General features: G+C 42.5%; 1 protein-coding gene across 1 annotated transcript in view; it reads left to right on the top strand.

The window, feature by feature from the left end:
• Positions 1-5370: 5370 nt before the first annotated feature.
• The window catches only part of LOC307266538 (uncharacterized protein), a gene marked incomplete at its 3' end in the record, with an annotated part of 67457 nt that continues 66054 nt past the window's right edge, over positions 5371-6773 (top strand). The window contains exon 1 of the mRNA XM_080048579.1: positions 5371-6240. The remainder of the gene's footprint in view (positions 6241-6773) is intronic.

The following is a 6773-nucleotide window of genomic DNA, read 5'->3' as shown; positions in this document are numbered from 1 at the left end:
AACCTGGATAGAATGGAGTAAAACACACACACACACACACACCAGTAGACATATTATTAGCATTACATCATTTATATTTTATATATTTTATGGTTGCCTATATAAATGATGATGTATAGATATGTATTCCTGTAGACAACGTGTCTTACTTTGCCCCAGATTCTAGTGCTTGTTATAGGGTATAATAGGGTTCTTTTCACATACCTCTGGGTCTTGTTCTAGTGAGGGTACGATAGAACGTGAGATTTGCCAGAGAATCGGAGCAGCGGGGCTGGTATTGCATTGGCTTTACGGCGCCGTTGTGATGAAAAGAGAGCTGAGACTGTATGGTCGGGAAGGCCGGGGTGATCGATCAACAATCAATCAACATTTATTTATATAGCCCTTTACAGCAACCAGCAGGTCTCCAAAGTGCTTTACATCAAGGAAACAATCAAACGTAACATGCGGTGAAATCGTAAAAAAGGCTTTCATAAAAGCAGGGAGGAAAAAAGGAAAATGTCATAGCACTACTGTGTATTAAAAGCCTGACTAAATGAATAGGTTTTTGAGGTTTGATTTCAAATGAACTGCGTCTGTGATGGTAGAAATGTCAGGTTCCCAGAGTCTTGGGTTAGCAACTGCAACAAAGCGATGACCCCAAGCACCCCACCTTTGGGTCATGACCAAAATAACTACTGTACATCGCGGGTACAAGCTGCCAAAATGGTTTCTCTCAGAAGGGGGGTTTGTTACACTTAATAGCCATTATTGTATAACGCAACGACGGGATATTTGTACTCAACCCACTAACTTTGGAAGACTCAGTGTTAAAGCCTTGTGGTAGCTTCAGATGAACTTCAAGCTACATTTGTGCATGGCATGAGGTTTTGCCGGTTTCGTCCTCCTTAGAGCTTTTACTAAAAGCGAGATAAACTGAGGCTTTTAATTCCGAAAAAAACAATACTAGCATGGTGTGAGTAAAAAGGTTCCTGGTCCGACAGCCAAACAAGTCACCCTTTAGAGATAGGGTGAGAAGCTCAGTCATCTGTTTTTGGCGGTGTTTGGTGTTTTGTGTCCCCAATGGAGCCTTCAAGGCAGCGCTGGTTATGGTTATGGTTAGGGTTAAAGTGAGGTGAAAGGGCCTTCCAGTTGGGGGCACAAAACACCATAGAGCGTTGTTGACTCAGAATAGAACCGCTGCACCTTTTGCGTAGGAGAGAGCCAGTTGAGTTGTTTGGGCATTTGGTAAGGATCAAGTGAGGTGTTCAAGGAACGTCCAACTAGGACTCTGAGAAGACCCAGGACGAGGTGGAGAGATTATATCTCCACACATGGCCTGGGAATGCCTCGGGATCCCCCAGTCAGAGCTGTTTGATGTGGCCATGGAAAGAGAAGTTTAGGGTCCCTTACTGGATCTGTTGGAGCAGACACAATGCCATATAAAGAGAGTCTGCCAAATTATTATAGTAGACATTTTCAAGATACATTCTGTGGGGACCATGAGCTGTGGACATTTCAACCTTGTTTAGCCATTCGTTTTCAAGATACTTTATAGATAGGATCCAAGGTATTTTCCAATTGGTACATTTCGAGGTGATGGTGGGAAGATAAAGGTTCAGAATCATAGGGGAAGTACCAATCTACTTGAACCAACAACAGACTGCCGATTTGGATAAAACAGAAGTCAAATAAACAGAAAGAAAATACAAAAGAAAAAACAATAGAATACAGTGTCTGGCCTGGTACCTTTTTTTTTAAAGAACAAACAAAGACACATTCGTTGCCAGCCCCAATCTGTTGCAAATATTTGACACATTTTATGAAGATAAAAATATAGGCCTTCTTTGTATGAATGGCCTACACAATAGTTCTGTGGCACAGCATGTCAGAAAGGGGGGATAATAGAATTCCCACTCTGATTAAAAACAAGATATTTTAAACAGCAGTGCTAAAAGTAAGAGAGGCAAGGTGCATGCAGCAAAAGCCAAGAGCCTACTCGCCTGCACCAGCAAACTTTTATCACTTCCTGCTTTATTACTTGCCAGTCATGTGACTGTGTGTCACGTGACATCAGATTCTCCCACATTAGGATTCATCCTCTGGGGAACAGGAATGTAGAGATTCGTAGAGATACAACTTGAAAAACTGTGCAAAGGCAATAGCAGTGCATTCTCAGAATCCTTCAATCAACCTGCCCTACATTTCACATATCAGACAATTTTCTTCAGAACAGTACAATCACTTGTTGCCATGTGTCATGCCTATTTATCCGTAGATATGAAGTCCTTATCATAATGCTGTGGCTATGGTGTCGTAGCCATCTGTCAACCAAAGAGACACAAGTCACCCGTTTATTAAAGGCCTACTTCACCGGTTGGAATATGAAGGTGCATTGAACTCGGAGATCCTATGAAGTATAAATGTGCAAAAAAATATTAAATCGGATCATCCTAGCCTGAGAAAAGGCAGAAAGAGTGTTTTATGGTCTCACTGTATAACCCTACATTTCTCTTTCTGTGATGTCACAGAGTCATTGCCAAACGGAAGGCTTGAAGGTTTGCCGAGAGAGAGAGTGAAAGAGAGAGAGAGAGAGAGAGAGAGAGAGAGAGAGAAAAAGAGAGAGAGATCATTTTCCCCTCTTGAGGGCTGAGATCCCTCACTCTGATAAATTGGGGTCTTAGCCCCCGAACAGCCGGCACTAACAAACATCATTCATCAAGCGCTCATAAAAAAAAGGGCCGGCCTTGGGAAAATGTTCATAGGCACTCTGCGCTGAATTGCCAATTCCTTATTCCATTTTTTATGAATAATAGATGGATGATTGTATTGCTTATTATTAATAAATGTTGTATTTGCGCTTTTTTTTTCCACGTTTGCTTCACCCCACAACCTGGTTTTAATTTGGTTCTTCTATTTTCTTTTCTCTTCTGTATTCAGAGAGCTCTGCCTTAATAAGTACAAGCAGTGCTAGACTGGATCAATATGTTTTAATGAGTACACTGTTAAGATAGTACACAATTAAGCCATCAGACCAAACGGGGGTGTATTGACCCAGACTGTAAAGGGGTTGCGCTCTCATTTTCTTTTCACATGTTTCTCCACCTCCGCCATGTGTGCACATGCAGGTGTGTTTGTTTTCTCTTTTTTTCTTTTCCAGGTCAAGTGTGTGCACATGTGATTCTCAGTCTTTGAGCTTTTTTCCCCAATGAGTTACACACGTGAGCAGCCCAGGTGATTAATATTTGCTGCTGCCAATAAGCGGAGGGTGCAGGTGCTATGAAAAAGAACTTGCCCCCTCCCTTCATCATTGATTTGCTCTCAGATCAATGGTCATACACTGTAATGAGAAAAGAGGGAAAAGGTATTGCCACCGCTATATACGCGGTGAAAAATGTGTGTTTGCGGATCTGCAGGGCTCTATAGTGCTGTGTTGTAATGTACTGTCTATCGTTTATGCTTCGTATTGACATTCATTGTGTTGTATTGTCTTGTTTGCATGCTGCTGTTGCAAGCACTTTTTGCTGCCCCCAAGACACATTTCCTTTCGGGGCGTTAAAGTTTATCGTATCCTCTTATCTTACCCTGCTCGTAGAACCTCTGACTATGTTTACATGCCCAGCATAATCTGATTAAGGTCCATTACCTGGTTTAGAGGTGCAGTCAGCAATTCTGGAGAGCGCTTGTTGTCAAAATCACCTTTTGTCAAAAATCAGTGAATATCTCCTGACGATCTGCTATATTTCTGTGTTGTGAATGATCTGAAACCAACTCCAGTTGTAAACAGCCTAGGCTCAGTAAACAAGCATGTTGCTAGCAAAAGTGGCCCACCTTTATCTACACAAGCTTTGTTTATATACCAGTTTACAGAGCCAAGGCTGTGTATTAAACCAGATTTTATTCCAGCCCACACACAGTACGGACAGTTAGAGGATGGTAAAGGAGGTCTTCACTGATTTTTATGTGTTTGTGTTCTCCAGAATCTCTGACTCCAGCGTTTTTTCCAGCTATTATTCACGTCCCATCCAAGAGAAATAAACCCTAATAACGGGATTATAATTGTCTTGCATTGTTTTGTCAGCGAAAAATGACAACTTTTATTTGAAGGAACTATGTTACACACTAGTTAAACAGCCGTAAACCAGGGGCTTTTGTCGAAAAACTGCAGCAAAACCGAAAACAATGCAGTAAAAATTCCAGTAGAAATATTAAAAAAGAGGCGTTAAATGGCGATGTCTTATTCGGAATATGATCTTAACCGGGGTTAATGATGCAATATTGCTGTGCATGTAAATGTATAGTCACTGAAATACTAAAGCTAGAGGTGCAACAGTTGGACAGTAGTGTATATCAGAAACATTATGTCCTTTAAGGAACTACAATATGCCTGTGCTCTGTCTCATGATATATTACTCTGCTAAGCCAGCTGTAAGGGTGTGTGTGTAAGGGTGTGTGTGTGTGTGTGTGTGTGTGTGTGTGTGTGTGTGTGTGTGTGTGTGTGTGTGTGTGTGTGTGTGTGTGTGTGTGTGTGTGTGTGTGTGTGTGTGTGTGTGTGTGTGTGTGTGTGTGTGTGTGTGTGTGTGTGTGTGTGTGTGTGTGTGTGTGTGTGTGTGTGTGTGTGTGTGTGTGTGTGTGTGTGTGTGTGTGTGTGTGTGTGTGTGTGTGTGTGTGTGTGTGTGTGTGAGAGACAGAAAGATATGCCTGCGGGGAAACATCTTCCCCTAGTGGCCACCAGCGCACATGCTAAACCCACCCACATTTTGGTTGCCAGATTCGGGGGCCTGTGGAGCCCCAAATCTGGCAATCAAAATGTCAACAAAGACATAATTTAGATATTACATTTATTCTTTCAGTATTTAGGCTACATAAGAATAAGGAACTTAATATCATTTAAACTTTTGTTAAATCTCTATATATTGATGGAAAGCCAACACTTGTCACTGTCCATTCTCTGCTAATTGGACAGTCTTGCAACTTTTCCCCCTAAAAAATAAATAAATAAAAAAAAAAATCCCCTTAATAAGTCTTTGCACCAATCACATGGCAGAGCTGCTGGATGCCACCGCTTCCTCGCTTCTCATTGGCCCGAGAGTTGACGATACAATTCCAGCTGTTTTCCCTCCTCCTCTCTCCTCCATCCTCCCTCCCAGCAACAACTTATTTGACTGACATGTCGCTCAAGCAGTAGGGGAGGGAGCTCCAAGTCAGGCCAAGTCGTGATTGGTGCAGGGGCTACGCGCTCCTTGGGTAGGCGGGGACTGAGAAAGTTAGGATCCCCTTCATCCATCCAGCTGTGAAAGAGAGAGAGAGAACGAGAAAGAGAGAGAGAGAGAGAGAGCTTTGCTGATGGACGGAACCGAGCGAATACAGTCTGACTGGAGGAGACTGAAAGAGTGAGAGAGCACGAGTGGTCGTCCCGCGTGTGTATATGTGTATGTGTGTGTGCGACAATGGAGGAGGGCTGCATGTCTTTGTGATAATTCGGGGAAAAAGAAATATCAAAGATTGTCTCTCTCTTTGAACGGCTTTTTTTTTTGTTCTGCTCAGCGGGCAGGATGTGCAGCAGCATCTCCATGGATCTCTAAAACATTGATGCGGGGATATATGCGCTGAAAAAAAGAAAGAAAGAAAGAAAGAACCGCCTGTGGATGCAACGACAAAAAGTCATGGATTTTAAATTTTGAAAGGGGAGGAAAACGAAAAAGAGAAGGTTACACATTCTTCACATTTCTGCTTCTCTCTTTTGGGGTTTTTTTGTCCATCAGCTCTGTGTGAAGAGAACGGAATCATAAAGAAGTTTGCGCACGGCCGGGTTATTTTTTTTTTAACCTGAATCCTGCAAAGTGGACACACATCTCAAGGAATCCTTAACGAATATATACATATTTCAAACTAAAGGGGATGGCTATGAAGTGTTGGTGAGAGCCCTGGACAGTCACCGGCGGGGGGCCTGGGCGCACCACACCACACCGTGTCTGTGTCTGCCGAAGAAGGGGAACGCGCGCAATACCAAGCGCACCAACCTGGAAACTATACACGCCAGACGCAACCAAAAACCCGCACTCCCGACCACCGTATAACTCCTCTCTTTTATTTTAGCCCTATATCTTCCCCCTTTTCTTCGCCTCTCTCCTATAGCCTTTAAACCGGGTTATTTTTTTTCTTCTTCTGGCTGCTGTGGACTTTATTGCCACGACAGAGAAACTGACCATGCGATGACTGAGCAGCGCGCTTTGGGCACATCTACCGAGTCCATTACAGGTAAATGCATTGAAACGGAAAGATGATTATGCTCTCTAAGAAAATGGAGGAAAAAAAACTGCCCCAAATCACTTAAAAAAAACAATTGTTTTGTTGATTTACTGTAGATCTGACCAAGCTGAAGTTTTTGGAAGCGATTTAGAACAATCGCAGGCTATTGTTGCTGGTGATGAGAAAGAGAGAGAGAGAGATAGAGAGCGAGAGAGAAAGAGAGAGATTGTGTGGCATTGTTTTAAATGAAACGGAAGGCAAGCCCCTGTTGGACATTTTGGATGCTTTATAGTAACTCCATTCTTATTCTTACTGAACTTATCATATCCATCTAGGAGACATAGGAAAATAGAGAAGAAAAAAGTCTATTCATGCTTTTTAAACATTTTTACGCAATCATTTTACGATGAGCTGTGTGCGCATATTTCCCCTAAAATAACCCCTCTGCCTCCAGCTTTGCGCCCTATACACTGTTGCCTGTTCCAATTACGTTTACATTATATTATAAGAAGAATATGTGCTGCAGGGATATGCAAACTTGG

This window comes from Ammodytes marinus (genome assembly GCF_949987685.1).
Source record: "Ammodytes marinus genome assembly, chromosome: 20".
Taxonomy (NCBI): domain Eukaryota; kingdom Metazoa; phylum Chordata; class Actinopteri; order Uranoscopiformes; family Ammodytidae; genus Ammodytes; species Ammodytes marinus.
The sequence above is the reverse complement of the archived record's forward strand: the minus strand, read 5'-3'. Positions and strand labels throughout refer to the sequence as shown.